The following is a 14,772-nucleotide window of genomic DNA, read 5'->3' on the forward strand; positions in this document are numbered from 1 at the left end:
ATTCCATAACTTTCAAGTACCACAACTTGTTCGGCCATTTCACAATTGGTGGGCATCTACTCCTTTTCCAATTCTTTGTTACCACAAAAAGAGCTGCTACAACATTTTTGCACATGTGGGTCCTTTTCCCTCCTTTATGATCTCTTTGGGATACAAACCCAGTAATGGGACTAGTGGGTCAAAGGGTATGCAATTTTATAGCCCTTTGGGCATAGTTTCAGGTTTCTCTTCAGAATGATTGGATCATTTCACAACTGCACGAACAATACATTAATATCCCACTTTTCACATCCCCTCCAATATTTACCATTATCTTTTTCTGTCATCTTAACCAATCTGGGAGGTTTGAAGTGGTACCTCAGAGTTGTTTTAATTTGTGTTTCTCTAATCAATAGTGATTTCGAACTTTTTTTTCCATATAACTATGAATAGCTTTAATTTTGTAATTTGAAAATTGGCCATTTATCAATTAGGGAATAACTTGTATTCTTATAAATTTGACACAATTCTTTATATATTTTAGAAATGAGACCTTTATCATAAATATTGGCCGAAAAAAATTTTCCCAACTTTGTACTTCCCTTTTAATGTTGTTTCTGTTAATTTTATTTGTGCAAAAACTTTTTTAATTTAAAGTAATCAAAGTTATCCATTGTGCCTTTTATAATGTTCTCTAGTTTTTTGTGGTCATAAATTTCTCCCTTCTCCAGAGGTCTGACAAGTAAATTATCCATTATTCCCCTAATTTGTTTGTATATCATCCTCTATGCCCAAATTATGTACCCATTTTGACCTTACTTTGGTAGGGATGTAGGTCTATGCCAAGTTTCTGACTTTTATTTTCCAGTTTCCCCAACAATTTTTGTCAAATAGTGGATTTTTACACCAGAAGCTGGAGTTTGGGAGTTTATCAAATACTAAGTTGCCATAGGCTTTAATTATGCAATCTATTCGATAGCATTTTAGAAGAGATTAAATGATGATGATTCTGAGTTCAAAATTATAGAAAGATAATATCAGGAGATTGATAGTGCTTAAAAGATCAAATTTGGTGACACAGAGTAAATTGGTATCATTGAAAGGACTGTGCAATTCCCAAGGAAATGCCAACTAGCCTCATAAGTGAGATTTTTCTCCTCCTTACAACTAATTTCAGTGGCCTGTTACTTGTCTGTGTGTAGTATTTGGTGAAGACATATGTATTGATCTAGTATCTCAGTAGGATTCATGATATAATCTTGACAATCAACATTTTTCATCTACTTGGCTTTTTCTTTGTGAGTTCCTAGTTTAATCAATCTCCTTTGAGTTGTCTTGGATCTAATGTAAGTAACCTTATAAATCTCACTTCTGGGATGTGAATGCAATAATTACAGTGTCATCATATATAAAAAGACCCTCTTTCACTTGATTCGGGCAGAGCACTCTCCATAATATTGGTGAATACCTTTGGCAAGCCTCTGTCTAATGACTCTTTCCATATTATTAAAAAAAAATTCAAATCACTGAACAAAGTAATTCTGTGAAATAGCTACTATGGAATCTTACACAACTTCAACATAAGAATGGAAGAAACCTTATATTTTTAAGAAAGCATTCTAATCTATCAAGTCAAATGTTCTTTCATAATCAAAGAATAAACATTATAGGAGATTGTATTCTCTATAGCTCATAGAAGATGAGTCTTCCTTACAGTGGATGGCTATTTTTGTATTTGTTTTATATTACTGATCACTATAGACAAATAAACTCATCACTTAGAGGACAGTCTACAATTTTTACTAAATTGGTTTTTATAAAATAGTTTGTCATAGAAATTGCACTCAAAGATCTTCCATTATAGAAACTTCTAGAGCTTGTTCTATTGTTTTATAACCTATGAGTAACTAAGGTTACCTACAAGCCATAAAAAGACATTGGAATAAGATTTTTGTTGGTGTTTTCCATGGTTAATTGATGAAAATATATTCTTCACAGCATGAAAGAAGTCCATGGCAGTAAAATTAGACAAAACGTTTTGAGAATTTTAACAATTATTTCTAAATCAATATTTCCCAAATGAATTTGTCCATGAAATACTGGGACAGAAAATATAATGATGAAACCTACAAATGCTTATCTTGAATTTACAGGAGCACTTAATGTTCTCTGAATAAAGAATAGTAAGAGAATTTTATAACAAAACAGGCAAAATATCATCTATTTTTGTACTGAAAGATTGCTGAAGGAAAATGTGTTTACTATATAGAGAATTATGTAATATTTTAGGAGCAAAAATATTGATAGCATCAAAATATTCAGGTAATTCCTATCTAATTACACAGATCAATTATGGAGATGTTCTAGCTAAGTTTCCCTTATATGTTTATTTTTTAACTTTGATTAATTTATAAATAGTCAGTTTTGGAGAGCTCTTATCAATAATAAAGGATGAAAGGATGTAATTTCCACTGTTGTGGTCACATTATTGTACAGAGTAAATCTGCAGAGGCTGATAACAAATTGCTAAGCCTTCATATTCTAAAAATCATAATTATCATATCTAGGTCTTAAGCATTTCTGATAGACTATTAAACACTGTTTTGTTATCATACAACAAAATATCATCATGTCTTTCTCTTCAGGGATCTCTAAATTTATCTTATCTTCATAACATAAGGGAAGACAGAAAGATGGATAGAAATATCTATAGCAATCTAATATGTTATTATACATTTATAATGACTTCAGCATGAAATCTTTAAGTTCTCATTTTTAAAAAAATTCATGATCTATATAGATTACTCCTAATATTTACTTTTTGAAGATTATTATTTTCTTATTGCTTCAACTTTTAATCCTATCAACAGGTCAACAGACTCTACATAGCAACATATTTTCTAAGTAAAATTTTCAGTTGTACAATGTAGAGGGCTGAAACTCTAAAAAGGTGTTCTTGAATCAGACAGCAGAGCACTTAAGGCTAGTTATCTATTTGATGTGATAATGGCTCTATAAGCATATTCTTAGATGATATGGTAATGTGATGGCTCCCCTCATGATTGGTACTTGCTGAATGTTTGGTCGTGAGGTAATCATAGGCAAGGATTGGAAGGCAGAAGGAGAGAGGTCAGGGTCACTTGGTTGCAGGATAAGGAGGAGAGAGGCTGGAGACTCCAGACACCAGAATCCAGGATACATCTTTGGCAAGCCACATGGCAGCTTGCCTGCGTCTTTCATTTCTCCCCTTAAAGACCAAAGACTTTGATTGTCTGACTCTGACTGATCCTGAGGCCCTCCAGGGAGCTAGCCTGGACATTATAGTACAACATATCATAAAGAAATAAAAAAAAAATATGGAAATCAGTCACATTTGGGATATAAACTTGAGCTTAGACAGTTACCACTGTTGCATATAGTGTTTATCTCAACTCCCACCTTTTTTGATGAGTTTATTCCCAAAGCTTGATTACTAGGTTCTCTCAGGGCTCCAGAGGTAACCCTGTTGAAGTTAGAGTATTTTTTTTACTGCTTTTCTACTGCTTCAAACTTATAAGATCCCACTTAGATGATCAGCTGAGCAACATTTAATCAGCCAACCATATATATATATATATGTGTGTGTGTGTGTGTGTGTGTGTGTGTGTGTGTGTGTATTCAGAATAGATCTGTAAAAAAAAATAGATTTTTCACAACTCTAAAATTCTTTGAGATTATAACTTATTTTTAGGAGATAACAAAGTTATAATGTAAGCCAATTCATAGACTTCAAGGAAAAATAAAAAAAAAAAATTTCCTAAAGTAGTTATGATAATTGGTTCATAAATCTTTATTATCCCAAAGATTGTCCTGGCTTTCAAGATATTATTAGCAATTGTCCTTAGGTTTGCATCAATAGAGTATAATTGTGACTGATGTCTTCTTAGAACTCATATAAAATAAAAGCAAGTATTTTTAAATATTTTATATTTACTTTTAGAACATAAACCTTGATATTCTATACACTGTGCCACTTAGCTGCCCTGGGAAGATACTAGTGCTTCAAGAGATACAAATATCTCAACAAATATTAAACTCACAAAACTTGACATTCTTAGCTTAATTCTTCCCTATAACTGACTATCAAATAATGATCTGCTCAGATTATTTAGGTGGTCAGCCATTCAAAATTCTATCCATTTTGTAAGGTCAAACTCAAATTTTACATTCTCTTAGAAATTTTATCTGTTTCTCTATTTAGGAAGTAACCTCACCCTCCTCTAAAATTCTATGATATTTATTGCCTATACCATTCAAATGACATTTATACTGAATTATATCCTAATAGGAATTCTGGAATCTAAATCAAATTCAACCTGCCTTTGATCCTAAGGTTTCCCTATAGCTACATTTCTGTATCTGAACTGAGTATCAACCAGAGAAGCATGTCTCCATCCCCAGAACATCATGGATCCTTTATCTGAAGGGTCAAGGTCCTCAAGTGTCTAGTCTCCATTTGTGGAAACTAATTTAGAATCCCACTTCCTAGTCCACAGTTTGCCCGGAACTCCATGGGAATTGTGCTGCACTCTGCCATGGCTAACCTCACTGTAGAGAAACAACTTCATTATAGATAATTCTGTTTTCCTTTCTCCTTAACCTGAAACCATCACCAAGAATTTGGAGTGTCCCTTTTCTCCTCTATACTATGCCAGTACTGAGGACTACTTTGGATAGAAATGTACATCCCCAAGTCTCTGAATAGGTGTCTAGTGACCTCTGTATAGAATTGTTAACTTTTAGTCAGGGTATCTTATACATTTCTCTCCCTCAAAATGATCATAGTGTTACTCATGATAGTGTTTTACATCTAGCAGGTACTCAATAAATCACATTATTTATAGGCAAGATACTTATTTTGTATCCAGTATAGTGTCTGGAACATTATAGGTACTAAATAAATAAATATTGATTGATATTTCTGGTGGACAAGGCATTTATCATTTTGATACCTATAATTATCACTGCATTGATTATTTTTGTCAACAGTAAAAACAATTAATCCAGTCAGAAAGTATCTTCTTTATATTTCCTTCAATAGTTTATTATAGCACTTTGTACAGAGTATACAATTATTTGATTTTTGAAAAATAAATGAAAAATCTTTAAATTTAGATCAAAGTAAAAGGGGAAGTCCCATGATGGCTTTGCATAACCTTTCAATTTTTAATTTCACCCAATATCCATAATTGTGTGACTTGTGTTTTTGATTTTTAATTGTATCTCAAGATGGAAACTAACTCTACTGAAATGAATTAATACTTCATCTATAACTTAAGAGTCTTAAAGAGTTTCCTGGTATACTGAGAAGTTAAGTGACTTTACATGGTCAGAAATAGTATGTGACAGAGGAAAGACTACATAATAGATCTTTTCTAAATGCTTGTTGACTGCCTGACTGACCCAGGTTTTATTGATATATCATAGTGCCTCATGTGTATATTTATTAACTGAGATTTTACTCTGGAAATAAATCATTCATTGAGATTTATTTTAATAGCTATCTTTTTTATAACAATAGGCATTCCAGTCTAAAAAACAAATTTCCTGATGTTGATATGTACTGACTAAGGATACCATTGAATTTATGCTATTTTTCAAATGATCAATGAGGATACTATTGAATCTATATTGCTTTTCAAATAATCAACAATTTATACTATTGTAAGAACTTTATTAAAATACTGATTATTATATAATGTTATATAATGTTAATAATTATATAAGGCTCCCCTTAATTTTCATGTCTAAGTATAGAATATATTCAGTTAAAAATAACTAGCATCTCTGTAGTTATTTATGGTTTGCATGACACTTTACATATATTATCTTGTTGGATAAAAGGTTTTGAAATCAAAGTCAGAGAAATAATAGATTTATTATCTTATTTTTAGTGCATCTTGAATCCTTTTTTCTTAGTGAGATGAAATATATATGGCTTTCAGTTTCTACCTTTTCCTTTCCATAATGATTTTTCAAATGACTATTTATAGCTAATACGATCCCTTAAAGAAAGGGAAAAAAATGTATATAAAGCCATTGAAAGTTCTGGTTATAATATTAGTTGGAGAGGCAATGTGGCATAAGTTAATGAGATTTGACCTAAGTGTCAAAAAGACCTGGGTAGGAGATTTGTCTAACATTGGCATTATGACACTGGATAAGTCACTTATACTCATTTCGGTGACCAAGGGTTATTGGACTCATAGATTTACCAGCACAGTCTAAAAAGAGACTGAACAATCATGAGATCCCAACCTGAAGGAAGGAATTCTGTTACCATAAGAAATTTTGTTATCAGTCCTTCATACAGGGAATTCAGGACAGTGAGGGATGAAATGGACTTAGAAGGAGTAGCAATCACTAAGCAAAAAGATTCTGCTACTATACTATATTTGATAACTATCCATAAGCATGAATGGGTGAAGTCTTTCCTTGCCTCCTACTCCATTTAGTGGGCCTCTGCCTATCCTATATTCCATTTAACATCTCAGTTAGTCAGTCCATTTTTAATGCTTTTTTTTTTCAGGCAGAACTCATCCAACTCAAATCTATCCCAAGCTGTTTTTGAAGTTGGATAAATTTCCTTCTTCCCTATTTCCTCTGTTCAGAAAACTAGGACCATTTATTTTTAAGTGTTGTTGTGTTTTTTAAGGCTTTTTGTATTTTGTTATTTTGTTTCTACATATACCTAAAACAATCTACTGCTAAGTATTTGTTATAAAGAGTTGGGGAAGGGAAGCAAAATGGAATGATTACTAAGAGGGCTGAACAAATAATGGTAAATGGATATAATGGGAACTATTGTGCCATAAAATAATAATGCAAGAAAAGGTCTAGAGAAAAATAGAAAGACTGAACTCATGAAGAGAACTAAGCAGAAAAATAAGAACAATTTATACCATAATCACATTGTAAGAACCAACAACTTTGAAAGACTTATAATCTGGTCTGTGCTAACGAACCACAATTACAGGAGAATTACCTATAAAACTTGCTACCTCCTGATAAAAAAGCAATAGGCTTAGTGCACTATACAGGGAGACATATATTTGAGGGGTTCCAGTTCTGGAATTTGTTTTGCTTGACTATGCATATTTATTACAAGGATTTTGATTTTCTTTTTTTTTTTTTTTAATACCCCTCTCTTGTACACTGGAAGAAAGACAAATACTGTTTTTGTTCATAGAAAAACAAAAATAAAGTTTAATTAAAAAGTAATGGATTGACTACTTGAGATGTTACATGAAGTATAGAATAAATTAGTCTTGGCTCAAATCGCCAGACCAAAAAAAAAATTCTCCAATTTGAGATCTTTGACCTTATTCTCTTTAAATATGAATTGATATTAATATTGTCCACTATGTTCCCCCCAAAAAGTGAGATAAAAGGATGATATGAGCCCCACCTTACTCCTAGGACAAGTTTCTGGGCCTTTCTATCTTTCTATTTTTTTCCCCTATTGCTCTCTTCTACCACTGGCAAGTTTTTCCCAGCCTTCGGGGTAAATGAGATGAAAAGAGTAGGTATGGTCTTCACTCAAAGACTTCATTCAAAGTACCACCCAAGTATGAGGAGAGGTGTGCATAAAAAAATTCAGCCTTCTCTCTTTCTGTTAAGATGTACATCCCTTCTTAATCACAATATGCTCTATGTAGCACCATCTGCTGGCAACAAATAGAAGATTTGAGTGCACAAATGAAAAAGGAAGCAAGGCACTAAAGAATTAATAGTTAATCAAAGATTTGTTATAATCTCTTCAAGGGCAGAAATGATCTCATTCATCTTTGGGTGTTTGGGCCTTATATATGGTTGTTGCTTAATAATTATTATCTATATGGTTTGAAAAAAAATTAAACCTGGGAGAAACCTACTTTATTTCTGACTCAACTTTAGTTGCTTTCATGACTTCCGTATGACAGTTTGGCCCTCAATTTCTAGTGTGTAGCTTGGGGAGAATAGTATCAAAGAAAGGTCTTTGAAGAATAAATATTAATCTATGTGCTTTCTTCCATGAAATTAATTCATCCTAGTAAATGATAGTTATAATATCTCAAGTATTTCAAGACAAGATGATAGTGGTACTGGTGAGGTAAAGTAAATCTTTAAATGTAAATACTAAAGTAAATAGAGCAAATACACTGTATGTATGTATGTGAGTTAATGAGGGTTGAGAAAAAGCAGAGTAATCCAGTGTGGATTTTAACTCAATGCTGTATTAGTAATATTGGTGGGAGAAGGCAGGCCCAGATGTGAGTTTAATGATCCTTAGATCAGAAGGATATAAAGGATTGCTTCCCAAGCCAACAAGGAAGACTATACATTGGTGACTATGTTACACTGTTCCACCAATGACAACTAATCTAAAATTCCTACTCTTACATTCTTAAAACCCTCTTATGCCTTGGTCTCTTGAAATAAAGTATTAAATAAGCAAATACTCTCCTACAGAAATGCTAAACATGTGGTGAGTGGCCCACAATACTAACAAGTGGAGCCAAACCAGATTGAAATGTAATAGAGAGATATTTAACAAAATAAATAAAAACAAAATAAACGAAAATAATATTACATTTTAAAACTAAGTCAAAAGGCAGGGGTTCTTGTATATGGATTAGTGGGCCCCACTTCTATTTCAAATTGATTACTACTTCTATAGTTGAAATCCCAACTTTCAAAGATACTGATCAAATTCAGTTATTTACACTTAGTCATGTATTTATATCTTTCTGTAGCATTTAATACTTTCTGATAAGCTTCTTTCTTGTGGTCTTTATAATACTATTCCAAACTGGTTCTATACTTGGGTCTTTCTCTTGGCCTACTCTTATTTTTCCACCCACTTCCTAAATGTGGGATTTTAATGATTTTGGTCTTAACTCCTGATGTCACCTTATTTCATGATTTTAATTATCACCTCTTTGAAGATGATTCCCAAATATAGCTACAAAAACATTAGCATTAGCTCTTTGAGTGCCATTGTCAAGTTTACAGTATCTGCTGATTATTTCACTTATAATCCACAAATTCTAAAATAAAAGCAAATTTTTCCCATACTTGATTCTTATCCTAATTTTTTTTTTAAATTTCTGCAATAGTGCTGGCATTTCTTCTGCTTCATTATTCCAAAAGCATTTATAGCTGTATCTAGAATGGCAACAAAAAGATGGAAAACAAAACAGATTTGCCAGTTTTTCTATACTGAGCTAGTTTTTTCCATCATTTGGACTTTACGCTTAAATTGTTATGATACAAATCTAGTCAATAAGTATTTATTAAATTTGTATAGTGTTGTAGGAACTCTTCTAACTACTGGGGATACAAAAAAGGACAAAAACAATTCTCAAGAATTCACATTCTATTGGGGAAGATGATAAATAAATGACTATTTACATAAAAAATATATAGTGGATAAATAGGAGGTAATCTCAGAGGACAGGCAATATCAGTGAGGATAAATGCACATACATACATTTATATATGTTTGTATGTGTGTGTGACAGACAATACATACAAAGTTAAGAAGTTCTACTGAGAAGAAGATAACTCAATTCAACCAAGAGAATATTCTAGATTTCACAAAGGGGAATTTTCCCCAAAAATTACTAGAGTAGCAAGGTGGGAATGGGGACATGATGGAAAAAATGTGAGGTTTTTCCAGATTCTTTTCCTTTAGCAATCTGAAGCAGGGCTTCCTTCTTTCATCTTCCCTTTGTAAACAAACTGGATTGTATAATTGAAGAAGATTCTCACTTGCAGAATCACAAAGATGAAATAATTGAGAATTCAAGTTTATAATTCTTACCAATTCAGCCCCACTCCTTACATATGGGAGGAGAGAGCCCCATATCATTATGCAAGCCCTTGATGGCTGATTTTGTACATATATAATTGTTTGTCTATATTATCATTTCAAAAATCCAATCAAAACCAGAGTTCTTTCCCCCTTCACACACAAATATTTCTCTCTTAAACATAGTAGGGGACTGCCTTCATTAGACCTCCCCTAAAGCAACTGTATAAGGATGACAATTAGTTATACAAAGGCATCCAGTTTTAGGAAGGGTAGAGAATAGCTCATTTTTCTGAATTTGTCCTTTTCTAGTGAAGGAAAAACTTCTTTCAGTCTGAAAAAAAAACAATCCCTAAAGGCAGTTTGAAGGTAAACTGAGTTCTGAGGAAATTTTCTTATAGAAGCTGGAGGAATCTTAGATTACTAAAATGGCATACAAGGGCCAGTGTCAAAACAGCCAATGGAATAAATTTGCAGCACAACAAATATCTTCTAGATACCATTAGTAAGGAAACAAATCATAATATTATTGGTCTGTACTTTTTGAATGTAGACAATTTACTTACTTATATTGCAGGATTCATGGTGTCTCTTAATAAGGAAATACCATAATTAGCAGTATCACCAAAAGCACTATCAGAAACTTGAAGAAAAGTTTGGGCTTACATTCTTCTGTCTTGCCCATTTTCCACTTCAGCAGCATCGATGTGATATTGCTATTATTTTGAGCTAGGCCTGTCCCAAATCAGTTTAGTGGAGCAAAATGACCTTGGAGGATAGCAAAGAAAGACTTACTTAACTATACTGGGATGGTATTAGAAAGGTTAGGCACAAAAAGAATGTCATAAATGATTCAGTTGAATGAAATTCCCTTGCCAGATTTGCCTATTGTTTCCCACTAGTTTCCCTCTAGATCAAATAGTGCTCTTTATGATTTTATTCCTATAATGAGGGGTAGAAGAAGAAAAGAAATGAAAAAAGAATAAGCATTTATTAAGCACTTTTTGTGGACATTTATCAAACGTCTACTGTGTTCCAGGAGTTGTTATTTTTATGATCATTACCACATTTGATTTTTACCCACAAAGTTGTAAGGTAGATTTATCATTTTCCCCATTTTTATTGTTGAAGAAGCTAATGTAAGCAAAGGTTAACTGACTTTCCCCGGATTACATAGCTAGTAAGTGTCTGAGTCCTGATTTGAACTCAAATCTCCCTGATCACAAGTCTAGCATTCTATACACCATAATATCTAGTTCCCCAAGCATAATACTATAGTTTAGTAAAAATATAATATTGAAATACCATTTCGTGATCATAGGAAAAATTAGAGAAAAATTCTATTGTGAATTTTCTAACAGTCTTTCACAGTAAGTTTTGATGTCTACCACTGTTTTGACTTTTTAATTTGTATTTCAACCATAAGCAATTAAAAACTTTTTAAATGAAGCATTTAAAGTTTGACTGCCTTAATGATTGCATATAATTTCACTTATTTGAGTCTACTTCATCAAATTAAGCCTTAAAACCTAAATTCTACCTCTGAAGATTGTATAAAATTATATATATATATATATATATATATATATATATATGTATGTATGTATATATTTATTCACAACACTCTCAATTATTTGAGTTTATGACATTTACCTTAGCATAATTTTTAAGGAATTTTTTTGGTCAGTTAGATAGCTGAAGAGATTGCAACCTGCTTGGTGACATGCTTGATTTTTTCTGAGAGCAGATATCATTCTTTTTTACTGGATCACTCTAAAATAAATCTTGATGTATCCAGCAATAAAATATCATCTAAGGAATAACTAAACAAACTGAGGTAAATAAATATTATATGATATTGCTTCTTCACCAAAAGTGTGATGAGTAACAATGATCAACTGTGAAAGATTTACCTATTCTGATCAAGACAATGATCTAAGACAATTCCAAAGGACACATGATGAAAATATTATCCATCTCTAGAGATATAAATGATAGATAAACTTTAAATGTGACTGAAGCATTTTTGTTAATTTTTTTGCTCTATATTTTCTTTTAAAATATTGCTGTTATAGAAATACATTTTGCATGACTTCACAGCATAATTGATATTGAATTGCTTGCTTTCTATGGAAGGGGGAGAGCTGGGAGGAAGGGAGACAATTTGAACTCAAAAAAAATTTTAAAGCTTTTTTATTTTCAAAACATGCATAAATAGTGCTAAACATCTACTGCTGCAAAACATTGTGCTACACTTTTTTTTTTCCTTCCCTTTTCCCCACCTCCTTCCCCAGATGTCAAGTAATCCAATATATATCAAACATATGCAACTGCTCTATACATATTTCCACAATTATCTTACTGCAAAAAAAAAAAAAAAAATCAGATCAAAAAGGAAAAAAATGAGAAAGAAGACAAAACACAAGCAAATAACAACAAAAAAGTGAAAATACTATATTGTGATCTACACTCAGTCTCCACAGTCCTCTCTATGGTCTTCAGCATAAGACATTGGAACTGGCCTGGATCACCTCTCTGTTGAACACCACATCTATCAGAATTGATCATCGTATAATCTTGTTGTTGCTGTGTATAATGTTCTCTTGGTTCTACTCACTTGATTTAGCATCAGTTAATGTAAGTCTCTTCAAGTCTTTCTGAAATCATTCTGTTGATTGTTTTATAGAACAATAATATTTTATCATATTTGTATACCATAACTTTTTCAGCCATTTTCCAATTAATAGGCTTTTAAGAACTCAATTTTTTTTTTAAATGAATGTTAATGATGCTGAATGAAGCAAGCCGAACCAGGAAAACACTGTATGCAGCAATAAGATTTTGTAATGATCAACTAGATAGACTTGATTCTTCTCAGCAATTCAGCAATCCAAAATAATTCCATTAAATTTGGATGGAAAATTCCATCCATATACAGAGAGAGAACTATGGAGATTGAATACAGAGCAATACATACTACTTTCACTCTTTTTTCCTATTTTTTCTATCATGGTATTTCCCTTTTGTATGATTTTTCTCTTCAAACATGATTCACATAGAAATATGCAAAAGTGAATGTACATATATAACTTAAAATAAATAAGCAGATGAAATTTCTAAAAATGAATGTTTGAAATATTACTTATAATTGAGGAATATCTAACAAAAGACGATATATTTTTAAAAAGAAAAAAAAGAAGACATTTAAACTGATACAAAATAAAATAAACAGATATGGTATGTATATTATACATGGGAAGAAAAATAACAAGTATGTTCTAGGCACTGTGAAAATATAATTAAGTTAACATAATAATAAATAATAATAAAAAGGCATGATTAAGAGCAAATATGAAGCTTCACATTACACAATTAATTATAATTATTGTCTTTAGTCAAGAGACGAGAAAATGTACTTCTCTTCCTTCTTTGCAAAGGTAGGGTACAATGGTAAAACACTGTCAGGCTAGTTAACATATTGCTTAGTATGAATGAATGACTTTTTCCTCCTTAAAAATTGTTGAAAGATGTGACTCTGTGGTGGGATTATACATGAAAATGAACAATTTGCCAAAGGGTAAAACGATATAAAAATAAAGCATCAATAACATATTAAAAGAAATATGTTAAATGACTAATTGTGGCTTTATGCAAAGACTTTTGTTTTTTTTCTCTAAATTATAAGCATCCCTTCCAGGTTTATATATAAATGAAAATCCTTCTTGATTTTTTTAATATATGTGTATATATATGTACATGTCTATATGTATTCAAAGGGGAATATAATGAAAACGAATAGAGACTGAATCTATTATTTCATGGTTATGGAGAACCCCTAATGGAAACCAAAACAGTTGGTAATTTAAAGTATTAGAGCATTGTCTATGTCACCAGTAGTTTGGTGACATAAACAGTTTGGGTAGGGCCATATGCTAGTAGGTGTCATAAACAAAAGCTTCCTGATTATGAAATCAGCTCTCTATTCATTATGTCATGTTATATTATGTTGAGTACATATGAATACAATGTAAACTTCAGTGCTATTTTCATTTTTGGACAACCTCTAATTGTATCTTACCACATAGAAAATTGTATGTGTGTATATATATATATATATATACACACATAGGTATGTGTGTATTAGAACATATTGATAGTAATACAATTGTTAGGTTCATGTCATATATTTAATAATGTTTATCAGTTCAAATAATACTTATTTGGTCATGAATTTGAAATTTTGGGGGGGAAATAACAAGGTTAATAAAGAACTACTTTAACTTTGTTTTGCTTTATTTTTCGAAATAAACCAAATAAGAGTTTGTTCACATCTTAATTACATTTCATAGGAACAGAATATAAAGTAGATTTCTTTTTGTTTTTCAAGTCAATGAAAAATCATATCTTAATGATTGTTCAACTTGCTAATTATTGCCAAATACAACTAATTTCTTTGTTCAAAAATTAAAATAACTGTGAGGCAGAGAAGAAAAAAAATAGTGATATGGTTATATAATTAGTGATCTTATTAAATAACTTAAATTACTATTCAGTTTTAAATGTTTTATTTAACCCATATTATTAAAAAAAATTCCATAAAACTTAATATAATGATTGTTTTTGTGCTTATCTAATATTTCCCAAAATTTGGAGTGGCATTCTCTCTACTGTATGTCAAACTCTATTTAATAAGATTGTTTCTATTTTCAACCAGAAAATATTGGCTGTAGTGAAACTTCAAAAACTCTGCATATATCTAGTTTATCTTATGTTATCAATATCTCTTTTGGATCAGGATCATTTTCTAGAATAAATTGTTTCCATTATTTATGACAGATTAAAATAATTAAATAAGAAAGGATCAAAGTAGCTTCTACGTCAAACATAAAATCCACATTTCAACTTGATGATGTTGACCAATTCCAGAACAGGGTTTGGGAGAAACAGTCTGTATCATTTTT

General features: G+C 31.4%; 1 protein-coding gene across 10 annotated transcripts in view; it reads left to right on the plus strand.

Moving 5' to 3' along the window:
* The window catches only part of DMD (dystrophin), a 2,285,006-nt gene that overhangs the window by 1,110,975 nt on the left and 1,159,259 nt on the right, over positions 1–14,772 (plus strand). The window lies entirely within an intron of this gene.

The sequence above is a fragment of the Sarcophilus harrisii genome, chromosome 3 (assembly GCF_902635505.1).
Source record: "Sarcophilus harrisii chromosome 3, mSarHar1.11, whole genome shotgun sequence".
Taxonomy (NCBI): Eukaryota; Metazoa; Chordata; class Mammalia; order Dasyuromorphia; family Dasyuridae; genus Sarcophilus; species Sarcophilus harrisii.